We start from the raw sequence: 13,634 nt of genomic DNA on the forward strand, positions 1-13,634 counted from the left end.
GAACAGAGTCGTTATTTACAAGAGGAGAATTAACAAACTAGCCGTTAAAGTGGGACCCACTAACGGAAAAGTTGACTGTAGATGGGGGTACTGAAAGCTACAGTTTTGAGTTTTTGGAGGTACCAATTTAAAAATAAATTTTAAATCGGTGCGAAAATTCAATTAGCCCCATATTTGAGGTACCAAAATTCAAATTTTCCATTTTATTTTATTGGTTAAGGTGGCACGTGTCAAAAATTAATTCATAAAAAAAATATAAAATTTAAAAAAAAATACCAAAATTTAAAAAAAACAAAATAAAATTAAAAAACCTTGACGCCAGCCACCGACCACGAAACCAGCCAGCCACCCCATGACGTCGTTCGGCCGCCTAAATGGGCCGGTTTTCCCCTAGAAAACCTCTCATTACCGTCGCCAACCATTTCCTCTTCTTCCGCTGGCTAATTAGCCCCGACCACAAAACCCCTTTTCATTTTCTATCTCCTCTCAATTGACCCCAGCCACGAAATTCGGCCACCTGTATGTCGGCTAGTCATGAACCTCCCTTGAATCCCCTCCCCTACTCTCGAAAACACCTAAACTTCCCCGAAAACCTCCTTTTTTCGTGGCTGCAATTTTGGAGATTTGTGGCTGTGATTGTGGGTTTCGTGGCAGGATTTTAAGGTTTCGTGTTGGGTTTCGATGAGTCTAACTCACCGCGGAAGAAAACCCGAGCCAAGACCACACTCATAATTAATATAATCACAAAGCATAATTAACTTAAACAACAAGAATTAAGGAAAGATTAATACCTTTGACGCGTGCTTCACTCTCAACAAGAGCTCTTACTTCGGAAAGCTTTTAGCTTCGCTCGGATGAAGACCTCTAACGGAAGTCCACCCACAACACGACCCCGACAAGGTCCAATGATTAGAGGTTAGCTAAGCCCGACCTAAACTCAAGTAATTATATGTGTTTAAAGGTTTTCTCAATGGAGATGCCTTTTCTAACACCTTACTCAAGTGAACAATCCCAAGGTATGCCTTGGCTATTTATAAGGAATGCTTCCTTGTAAATTCCACTCATTTTTCAATGTGGGACTTTTTCACAAAAAGATCCCACATAGAAAGAATGTTGAATTCAATCCTTAGTTAAATAAACCAAGGAATAACAAAGTAACAAGTGTCACATGGTTAGGTGAGGACCACTTCCTCACTTGCTCCCCAAGGCAACTCACGTGCATTGTGATCTAATCATGTGGCACCCAACCTTGAGCCCCAAGTTGGGTTCGGTTGGGCCGCCACCTTTTGGCCCGCGTCCATGACCCGCCACCCGCGTCCCTGGCTCGTTGCCACATGGCATTGCCAATGTGGCACGCTGCCACGTGGCGCGTTGCCACTTGGTGGCTGCCACCTTGGCGCGCCGCCACGTGGCATGCCGCCACCATGATGGTTGCCACGTGGCGCGTTGCCACTTGGTGGCTGCCACGTAGCGCACTTCTATTTGGCGTGCTTCCCTAGCCTTTCGCGTGGCTAGGGTTTTTACTTGTTATTTGAAGCATTTTCCTGTCTCACCAATTCCTAAATTTATGCTCGACTTTTAAGATTCGGTTCCGACGCTCTAAGCTCGGAATCCGATGTCTTTGTTCACAATACTGGAGTGACTCATTAATTCCTTTCGGATTAATTTGTCCCATCGGTCCGTTAGTTGCTTGGGTGTGACCCAAAAGGTTTAGTCAAGATTAAGCTGTAATATTAATTATACATTAATATCACTGATCGGAAGCGGCCTCCACCTAGGCATTCCGATCACTTAACCTCACTGAATAATTAGCTTCCTAATAATTTCGAACCCTCTATCGGAATAATACACTTGTTCGAAGGACACCATTCCTATCATTTCGATGGCTGCATAAGGGAATGGGGGGGGGAACGGCAACGCAAGAGGGAGGGAGACGCGGAGTTCCGGCGAGGGGAGGGGCAACGGACTGGGCAGTGGTGGTGGAGGTTAGGGTGGGACGGTGGGGGAAGGGAGGTTGGCAAGGTTTTACTAATTTTTTTTATTTTTTTGTTTTTTTTTGTTTTTTATTATTTATTTATTTATTAAAAAAATTTAGCACAATCAGGACTAGACACGTGTCAAGTGACCTGATATAGTAGGTCATTGACTTTTGTTGATTGGTTAGGGATTGAAGAAAAAGAAGAACCCCCGAAGTTCGAATTATTCCAGAATAATGCATCCAAAGTTAGGATTAATGTAGCAAAGTTAATGAAAGTTGGGATTGTTATTTCTATTTTTTCCTAGTGTTTTATATTATTAGCAATATGAAAGAATACTTGTTGGATTAAAGAGAGAAAAACCATGCTTTTTGATTGTTTATCAGTTTATTCCACAAGGAAGTTGTGGCCTACAACGTTTGCCTACAAGTGGGTTGTAGAGTAGACTTTTCATGTCTTCTATATAAGAAAATCAGCCTACTCCACAAGCAGGTTGTGGCCAACAACGATTGCCCACAAGTGGGTTGTGGAGTGGACTTTTTGATGTCTACATTCATTCATCTTTTGGCGTTCTTCCTTCATCTCTTGGATTCTCTTGTAACCTCCCATTAAAGTGGTTGTTTATGGTGATTTAATTAACTTCTTTATAATTCAATCACCCCTTGATGTCTAGATTCATCCTCTTGAAGCTTCATCCTTGCCTATAAAATTAGCTTGGTTATTCTTCATTGTGGACACACATCATACACAAAAATTAGCTAAACACATTTGTTCTTTGAGCATAAGTTTACTTTGACTCCACCTCTTGCTCTAAAGTGCCTTAGGTGGTGTGTAACGTTAGGGAACGAGCCGATGATTACAATTGTGCACCCCGGTTGCGCCGGAATTCGTTTTCAAATGCAATGATTTATCCCGCCACACCGAATTTCCTCTATACTATTTTACTTGTTTATTTCCTTTGACTATTTGTTTTAGACCCCTCTTATTTACAACAATTTTGAAAACGAATATGTCTATTGCAAATAGTATTATGAACAAGACCCTTCCCGATCTCTCTAAGTTGGAACCTTTTTATGGTAACAACTATAAGAGGTGGTCACAAAAGTTACTAATTTTCTTTGAGCAAATTGAAATAGATTATGTCACTAGTGGAAAAATTGCTATCCGTAACGGGCAAAAACAGCTCGTCTGTAACGGGCAAGGGGCATCACGAATACGGCCGTTACGGATAAGCTATGTTATTTATAGCGGGCACTGCCCATTACGAATAACGGGTTATTCGTAACGAACATTTAAACCGCCCATTACGAATAACGGGTTATTCGTAACGGACTTTTAGTTTGCCCGTTACAAATACAATTGAAACCAAATTTAAAAAAAAAATATATATATATATATATATATATATATATATATATATATATATATATATATATATATATATATAGCAGGCCTGCTACCTGGTAATCTGCTATGATGCCAAATCATTAATTATTATTATTATTAATGTTCAATAATAATAAATGTAAAGTTCAATTAATTATAAAATAAGATACAACTTGCACTAATGTCCAAATTGACTTTACAACAACTCTCTAACATGATTTAAAAGCTAGGAAATACAATTAACTAAATTAATCTGTTAAATTATTCCTTCCTAACAACTTGTCCAACCGTCATAAAAAAAGATGTTATTTCCTTCCTTGATCTCCAGCTCAGCTATATTTCGGCACCTTTTCCAGCTTTTTTTTCCAGCCTTGTCAGCAATATTTGCATCCACCTCATCAGCCTGCATTGCACTATAGGGCTTCTGCAACAAAACTGAATGTCATATTGCACCATGATGGAACATCCTCAGCATGTGCTAAGCTTGGGGAGTTTGTTGGAGTAGTCCGAGGGTGCATAGAAGAAGCCGGGTTTGGTCTCAGGAGATCAAATTTAAAGATGGGATACATGTTTGGCCTTCAAATCTCTCCAAGACACAAGTGCTTCCTTAATCCCACTCTGTTATTATTAATAATTGTTGTACCATCACTGTAATACCTGTTGCACAAGATTTTAGTGTTCAGTATAGTACAAATGTTGTGGATGAGCTAGACACTTCTATCAATCGTCTTCAATAACTAATTACCAAAGTTTTGTATTAGGTAATGGACTTAGGCTTCTTGTCATCTTTTTCATAGTGATTGAATTAACTTCACTTAAAACAGATAGTATGGTTCCATAACATGGCACATTGCTCTTTACTCATGCTATATTAGGCTGCTAGAATTTTTAGGCGTGTTTACCCTTTTTTTTAATTTGTTCGTATTTGGTTTTACAGGCATATGGGAATTGGACCTCAACTTGATAAATGCAATTGAAGAATGGCTTGCAAAAAATGGTGCAGAGTATGTATTCCTAGCTACCGAGGAGAGCAATGTTGCTTCTAGAAATCTGCTTTACCCTAAAATGCCACTATAAAGTTTAGAGTTCTTTGCATATACTTCTATATGTTCATCCTATTGAATAACCTGTCAAAAAACTTAGTGGGAATATCAATATAGAGAAGTTGCAGCTCAGCCAAGCTGTTTCTTTCTATAAATAAGCTCAAATGCAAAGACTTAACCAAATGACATTGAAACAATCTTTAGAGGTAATCTAAGCCTTGGAACATGGGCATGTAATTTCAATGATAAGGGACTAGGAAGGTCTGCATATCAAGGATCACATTTACAGACACTACAGAGCTGAGCTCCTGGATAATTTTCAGCTTATGGAATAGCTGTGAGGTTTACAAGCTTCAAATTCAAAGGTCTAGTCATCATCTTCAGTCCTTTCTATATGCAACCTTAACTCATGCTAGGGAGGTTATTTTTCCTTGCATTAAACTGCCATTAGTCTAAGGCTCATTCCACTACATATTTCATTTGGAAATGACCCACTAAGCTTATTCACTTGATCATAGCTACAAGTCAACAAATCCTACATAAACACACATCAACAACCTAAGAAATAGCAAGCTACGCATGAAAGCCACTCAAAATGACAATTTAATACAATTCAATCAACAATATAATATATACAATAATATACACCCACCTAATTAAACCATCAAAAATCCAAGATTATCACTTTATTTGCCATCTCCAAACAATCAAACGAATCAACAAAACCCAAAAATTAAATAGAATAATAATGAATCAAATAACAACATATAAATAAGAAAACCAAACCATCATCAAAACCCACATGTTGTTAAACAAACACCAGCAAATTACAATCAATCATACAGATCATCAAAAACCCAGAAAAATACAATCCACCCTAAAACCAATCGGGTGGGTATAAGTTATCAATAATCTTATAATCACTCCACGTATCCAATGTAGGACAACTCAATGTGCATTAAATAAGTCAATAAGTTATTGTATAGAATAGATACCTAAACTATCAATTGGATTACAAGAAATCAAATATTGATTAATTCTATCAAAACCATTATAACCCCTGAACAAAATTTCAATTTTTCAAGACAAATATAAAGGATTATGAAAAAAAAAATTTGATGCCCCAAATACATATCACCAATTAAAATCCCAACAATTAAGCTTGAAGATAGCAATAAAATTGGGAAGAAAAACAAAAAGGGACATTAAAAAGAAATGAAATAAATAGGAAGATGAACTAACGGAGAAGTGTCAAAGAAATTGATACCCAAGTTAAAAGCTTGAGTAAGCAGCAATGGATTCTTCCTCAGAAACATCACCAAAGATGCCACGACTCACGAGGAGAAGCGCTGAAACCCAAAACCCAATTAATCACGCCAAAAAAAAAACCCGAAATTCGATCTCCAACAAGAAATTCTGCAAAGTCCCAGTAAGAGGGGCAGCGATTATAACTACATTACCTTCATACAAAACTGAATGAAGTTTCAAAAAACTCGTAATTAAAACAAAAGGGAAGGTTAAATAATTTCTGGGTATGACAGAAAAATGTAAATATTGATTAAATCTAAGCTGAAATTAAATTAAATTCTCATACATAAAACCCAATAATTTCACCAAATTGGAACTAAATTGTTCTAGATCTAGCGACAATACACCAAAAACTAATAAACATATAATCAAAAGACAAGATCTAGCGAAATTACTGTCAAATACCTAGCTGAAATAAACCCCCGCCGCATCAGAACCTCCGTCGCATCATCTTCTTCATCAAAATCGTACACATAAAGCGGTTCGCCAAATGGGGAGCAGCTATTCGGCTTGAAAAGCTAAGGGTTAGAATGAGCATAAGGAGGGATAATTAGGCGGTGAAATTAGGGGCTGAAAATGAATGGAGGTTCAACAATGGAAGGAGGAGAGAGAAAATGGAGGTAAGGAGAGGTGGAAGAGAGAGTGAAGTGAGAAAAATCGCCATTGAAAGCGAGATCTCCGAGGAGAGAGAGGAAAGAGAGTGAGTGAGTGATTGAGAGAGAGAGAGTCTTTGAGTGACGGCCGCTTGAAATGAGAAAGTGAAAAAGGAGATGAGGTTAGACTTTTAGGGTTTTTAACTTATTTGTATCAGGCAATTGGTGCCCGTTACAAACACAAAATTATTTGTAACGGGCAAAATGCCGCCCATTACGAATAATGCAATTTTTGTAAGGGGCGCGTTACGAATAATATTTTTCGTACCACTACGCTATTTTAATGCAACGGACTGTTATTTTGCCCGTTACAAATAGGTTTTTTGTAACTGGCAAATTACTGCCCGTTACAAATAGGGTGTTACAAATGAGATTTTTTCTACTAGTGTGTGCTATATGAAGACATCATTGAGGTGCTCAAGAAGGAAGAAGAAGACGCCGCTAAGGCTACGGAAGCTGATGCGGCAACCGTGACGGGAGCTTTGAAGAAGAAGGAAAAGGACAACAAGCTAGTTCGTGGTCATCTTCTCAACCATATGAACAACACCTTGTTTGACTTGTTTGTCAACTTCAAGTCAAGTAAGGCCATTTGAGATTCTTTAGAGAAGAAATATTATTTGGATGATGCGGGTAAGAAGAAGTATGTGGTGGGCAAATGGATCAATTTCAAGATGGATGATGAGAAGCCAATCATGGGTCAAGTCCACGACTATGAAAACTTGATGACCGAATTTCTTGGTGAAGGCATGAAGATGTGTGAGACTCTTCAAGCCAATGTTCTTTTGGAGAAATCTCCTCCATCTTGGAATGACTACCGCAATTCCTTGAAGCACAAGAAGAAGGACATGACTCTTCAAGAGCACATTAGCCACATGAGAACCGAGGAGGCTAATCGCCTTAAGGATAAGTTTGAAAATTTGTCTGTTAATTCTTCTAAAGCTAATCTTGTTGAATCTTCTATGAATGTGTCTAAAAACAGGAAAAATTCTAAGCAGAAGGGAAACAACAAGTCCAAAGGGAGTTTTCACTCATAACAACAAAATCCAAAAGCCTAAGGGAGCATGCTATGTGTGTGGAATCGTTGGACACAAAGCATACCAATGCAACCGAAGACATAGAGCCAAGAAAGATGGCAATACCTCCCAAGCCAACATTGTAGAAAAGGAAGAAATCTTTGCGGCGGTGGTGGTTGAAGCCAAGTTGGTGGAGAATAAAATTGAGTAGATTTTGGACACCGAAGCATCAAGGCATTTTTGTGCTAACAAGGCTTTGATGACCGAGTTTGAAGATGCAACCGACGGCGATCATGTCTACATGGGAAATAGTAGCACCGCCGGAGTTCTTGGAAAAGGAAAGGTCCATCTTAAACTCACCTCCGAAAAAACTTTGTTTTTGAACAATATGTTGTATGTACCTTCTCTTAGGAGAAATCTTGTTTTGGGAGCCCTTCTCAACAAAGTCGGCCTAAAACTTATTTTTGAGGCCGACAAGATTGTGATGTCTAAAAATGGAGACTTTGTTGGAAAGGGTTACCTCAATAATGGCTTGTTTGTGTTGAATGTTATGAATGAGAATAATGAAAGTACTTCTTTTGCTTATATTGTTGAGTCTTTGGATGTTTGGCACAACCGTTTAGGCCACCTAAATTCTTCTTACTTGAAAAAATTAAGGGACATGAACTTGATTAATTTTTCAATAGATGACAAACTTGACAAATGCCTAATTTTTGTTGAGGCCAAACATACTAAGAAACCTTTTAAGCAAGTGGTCTCAAGAAGTACCAAATTACTTGAATTGATTCATTCGGATTTAGCGGACTTTAAAAAAATGAACTAGTAGGGGTGGGAAAAACTATTATATTACTTTTCTTGATGACTTTTCTCGTTATACCAAACTTTATTTGCTTAAAACAAAAGATGAAGCCGAAATTGCATTTTTAAAGTACAAAGTCGAAGTTGAAAATCAATTGGACCTAAAGATCAAAAGAGTTAGAACCAATAGAGGTGGTGAATATGGTAAAGATTTTTTAAAATATTTTTGTGAGGCCAATGGCATCATACATGAAACAAGTCCACCTTACACTCCCCAATCTAATGGTATTGCCGAACGGAAAAATAAATCTTTGAAAGAGACTATGAATGCCATGCTTCTTAGTTCCAGTTTATCTGATAACTTGTGGGGAGAGGCGGTTCTTTCCGCTTGTTATGTACTCAATAGAGTGCCCCATAAGAAGTTGGATAAAACCCCTATGAACTTTGGAAAGGTTATAGTCCAAATTTTAAAATTTTAAAAGTGTGGGGGGTGTTTGGCTAAAGTGGCTTTTCCAGATTTTAAAAAATCCACTATCGGGTCTAAAACTTTTGATTGTGTGTTCATTGGATATGCTCATAATAGTGCAACCTATAGGTTCATGTTATTAAGTGATAGAACAATTTGTGAAGCTATAGATACGGTATTTTTTTAGCATATTTTTCCTATGAATTAGTCTTTGTCTTCTAATCTTGATGTGCATGCTAGTAAATCAAGTGTTGGTGTTCCTATTGTTGATCCTATGCCTAGTTCTAGTCTCCCCTCTTCCTCTACTAAAGTAGTAGAAGTTGAACTTAGGAAAAGTAAGAAACCTAGAGTAGAGTCATCCTTTGGACCAGATTTCTTGACTTCTTTTATGATAGAAGACTTTGATGTGGATTCTTCGAGTGAACATGTTGTGTCTTTGTTTCTCTTAGAAGAAGACCCTAAGACTTATGATGAGGCAATCAGATCCATAGATGCTAGTTTTTGAAAAGAGGCCATTTAAAGTGAACTAGACTCCATAATGTCCAATCACACTTGGAATCTTTGTGACTTGCCTAAGGGTTCTAAACCTATAAGTTGTAAGTGGATATTCAAGAAGAAACTTAGACCGAATGGGACCATAGATAAGTTCAAAGCTAGACTTGTCATTAGAGGTTTCACCCAAAAGGAAGGTATAGATTTCTTTGACACATATTCTCCCGTGACTAAGATTGCCACCATTAGAACCTTAATAGCTTTAGCGGCTATTCATGACTAAATGGTTCACCAAATGGATGTCAAAACGGTTTTTCTTAATGGAGACCTTGATGAAGAAATGACCCAATCGGAAGGCTTTATGGTGAAAGAACTAATACATAAAGTGTGTAGGCTTCGAAAGTCCCTTTATGGCCTTAAGCAAGCTCTTAAGCAATGGTTTGAAAAGTTTGATAGTACTCTTAAGAGTTGTGGCTATGTTGCTAATTCTTCGGACTCTTGTTTGTATTCTAAGGAGTTTGGATCATCATGTGTTATAATTTGTTTATATGTTGATGATATGCTTATTGTTGGTACTAACTTTGATGTGGTGAATGATGCTAAGGCTATGCTTTCTACTAAATTTGAAATGAAGGACATGGGAGAAGCCGATGTTATTCTTGGAATTTGTCTAAGGAAAACGGAGAATGGTTTTTCCATGAGTCAATCTCACTATGTAGAAAAAATTCTAAAGAAATTTTATTCTTTTGACGTTGTTCCTAGCAAGGTGCCATATGATGCCAACACAAAGTTAGTAAAAAACAAAGGGTCTAGCATATCTCAAGAGCTCTATGCAAGGGTGATTGGTAGTGTTATGTTTTTGATGAATTGTACACGACCCGACATTGCCTATGCGGTAAGTAGACTTAGTAGATATACTCACAATCCAAGTCAAGATCATTGGGTTGCTCTTCGTCGGCTACTAAGGTACCTCAAAGGTACTGTGGAGGTATGCTTGCATTTTAATTGCTTTCCTAAAGTTTTAGAAGGCTATTGTGATGCTAATTGGGTAATCGATAATGATGAAATTGTCTCTACTAGTGGGTATGTTTTTGTTTTGGGTGGAGGTGCTATTTCATGGAAGTCCTCAAAACAACCATGTTTAGCTCGCCCCACCATGGAATCTGAATTTATTGCTCTTGAGTTGGCAGGTCATGAAGCGGAGAGGCTTAGGAATCTCCTAGCCGGCATACCATTGTGGAGGAAGTCATCATCTCCGATGTCCATACATTGAGACTCTCAAGCGGCCATTGGAGTTGCCAAAAACAACAACTATAACGGCAAAAAGAGACATATGCGTATGAGACACAAAGTTGTGAGGCAATTTCTCAAGAATGGAGTTATTGCATAGGGCTATGTAAGGTCCGAAAAGAAATTGGCGGATCCTTTGATGAAAGGGTTACCAAGAAAACAAGTTGAAGAATCATCGAGGGGAATAGGACTCAAGGCCATGTGATACATTACATTTGTCCTAGTTCCTATGGTGATAATGGTTGTAATGTTTGTATGAGGTTGAGTGTTAAAACTCTTAATGGATTTTGTAGTATCCACCGTTAGTTATTGTGAGGTTGAGCACTTAAGCTCTTAGTGAGTCCTTTTGCTATTGAGATGCATTCTAGGACTCACCTGTGTGGTTGTGAAGATTAAGTATCTTCTATGAAAACCTTGGCTGGTTTTCCAAAGCCTCCACTAGACCTAAGGTGAATATTCTTGGCTATAAAAGAGCATATCTCTTCGCGCAGTCTATGTAAATTTTGGATTGATGTATGTGTTGTAGGGGTCGTAAGTTAAATCTTAGAGTTTCAAGGTTAGTCCACTCCTTGATCAAGAGTCTAAGGGTTTCAAGGTCTTATCCACCCTTATGCTTGTAACTCATTGTCTCATTTTGCTAAGCACTAGATTTCAAATTACTTATGTAATATCTAAGTGTTATGTATTGATCTTCTCTTATGCCCATACGTTGCTTCTTATTCTTTTGGCTTTGTTTTCCTCCCTTTACTGGGGGATTGTTGGATTAAAGAGAGAAAAACCATACTTTTTTTTATTGTTGATCAGTTTATTCCACAAAGAGGTTGTGGCCTATAACGTTTGCCCACAAGTGGTTTGTAGAGTACACTTTTTATGTCTTCTTTATAAGAAAATCAGCCTACTCCACAAGCAGGTTGTGGCCAACAACGATTGCCCCCAAGTGGGTTGTGGAGAGGACTTTTTGATGTCTACATTCATTCATCTTTTGGCATTCTTCCTTCCTCTCTTGGATTCTCTTGTAACCTCCCATTAAATTTATTATTTATGGTGATTTAATTAACTTCTTTATGATTCAATCATCCCTTGATGTCTAGATTCATCCTCTTGAAGCTCCATCCTTGCCTATAAAATTAGCTTGGTTATTCTTCATTGTGGAGACACATCATACACAAAAATTAGCTAAACATATTTGATCTTTGGACATAAGTTTACTTTGACTCCACCTCTTGCTCTAAAGTGACTTACTGTAAGAGTGGTGTGTAACCTTAGGGAACGAGCCGGCGATTACAATTGTGCACCCCAGTTGCACCGAAATTCGTTTTCAAAGGCAGTGATTTATCACGCCACACCGAATTTCTTCTATACTATTTTTTACTTGTTTATTTCCTTTGACTATTTGTTTTAGACCCCTCTTATTTACAACAATACTTTTGTACTAAATTAAATAGTACTCACTATTCATGTTATTTCCTGTAAATAACAAAAAAAAATCTTTTTTTTAATAATATCCCAAGTAGTATGTTATAATATTTTACACTAGCATAGCACCCGTGCGATGCACGGCTTACAGATCTTATTACTTGTATTCATTTCATAAAATTTTAAGATAAAAGGAATTAATGAGTAATAATGAATTTACTTACATAGATGTCTTAATCATGCATTTTTAACCTTTTAAAATAATGATGTACTACTTTAAAGACAACTTTTTTATTCTTAAATTGAATGTAAAGTTTTTAAATATAATTCAACTCAATCATTGAACTGATAATCAATCCCTACATTAAGTCATTTTTTTTCTTCTCATTTCTACTTGAGTCACTGGCCACCTCATTTAAAAATGATTAAACTATGTCCACTACCTCAATATATACAACGCTTTTTCTGTGTGACTGGCATGGCTAACACATGCCAAAACACAAGTAACCCCTGATCGAGTAACCCCAAACTGACTGAGTGACCCTTGACCGATCGAATAACCCTTGACCAAGTAACCCCTGACCAAGTAACCCCTGACCAATTAATCTCGGGCACACGGTGTAGCCAGCCACATATGAAACTTTGTGACCTCAATATATGCTTGGAAAAATAATTTCTATTATAAAACAACATAATCATTGTATTAATATTGTATTTCGTATATCACAAATAAAGTCATATCTTTTTTCTCTATGGCCTCTAAAACAATTGAAATTTAACATGTAACTTCTAAAAATAGGATTTTTGTATATTCACATATAGCATGAATATAGTCACATATTTTTATAGACATTTGATATGTTTATCACAATTTTTTGTATGCAGTCTGCCGTATCATGCGACAGGGATTACTCGAGTTACTCGGTCAGGGGTTATTAGAGTTGTCGAGCTTATTTAAATTACTCGGTCAGGGGTTACTTGAGTAACTCTTGATCGAGTAACCCCTCAAGTAACCCCTGACCGAGTAACCCCTCGAGTAACCCCTTAAGTAACTCCTGACTGAGTAACCCCTCAAGTAACCCCTAATTCCTTAAATATCCCTTGACCAAATTACTCAAGTATGTAACCCCTGACCGAACTCCTTAAGTAATCCTGACCTAGTAACTCGAGTAACCCCTGACCGAGTAACTCAAGTAACTCATGACCGATTAACCCCTCGAGTAACCCCTGACCGAGTAACCCCTCAAGTAACCCTAGACCGAGTGAACCTCTCGAGTAACCCCTGTATGAACCCCTAACCGAGTAACTCGAGTAACCCCTGACTGAATAACTCGGGTGACCTCTAAAAAAATAACTCAGGTAACCCCTGCCACACAGGGTGGCCTGCTGTACCAAAAAGTTGTTGTATTTTTATTATGTATGTAAATATTACTTCTCATATTTTTCTTTCACTCGTGGAGGATAAAAAATATGAAATTATCTTGTCTCATCACCTAATAAATTTTATCACATGATGAATCAACCTCATCACAACACACATATTACATCTTCCACATCCAAAAATTTACACGTCTAAAAATCTGAAAAGCCACTGTTTAGTATAATTTAATTTTTCAAAAATTGTAACCTTTAACTATATATGACCTTAGAAGGATGCGTAGACTTACCCTTAATTGTTTGATTAATTGTCTTTTTTTAATTATTATTATTATTATTATTATTATTATTATTATATGTAACCATTTGATATTTTTATTGAACATACAAGTATATAATAGTGAAAAAAAAAATTA

The 13,634-nt window shown here is 37.3% G+C and overlaps 1 pseudogene; it reads left to right on the top strand.

Annotated features, from left to right (window-relative positions):
* Nucleotides 1-2,985: 2,985 nt before the first annotated feature.
* LOC145591965 (putative N-acetyltransferase HLS1-like) lies at nt 2,986-5,107 on the top strand (annotated as a pseudogene).
* The last annotated feature ends 8,527 nt before the right edge of the window (nt 5,108-13,634 follow it).

The sequence above is a fragment of the Chenopodium album genome, chromosome 18, assembly GCF_948465745.1.
Source record: "Chenopodium album chromosome 18, dcCheAlbu1.1, whole genome shotgun sequence".
Lineage (NCBI taxonomy): Eukaryota > Viridiplantae > Streptophyta > Magnoliopsida > Caryophyllales > Amaranthaceae > Chenopodium > Chenopodium album.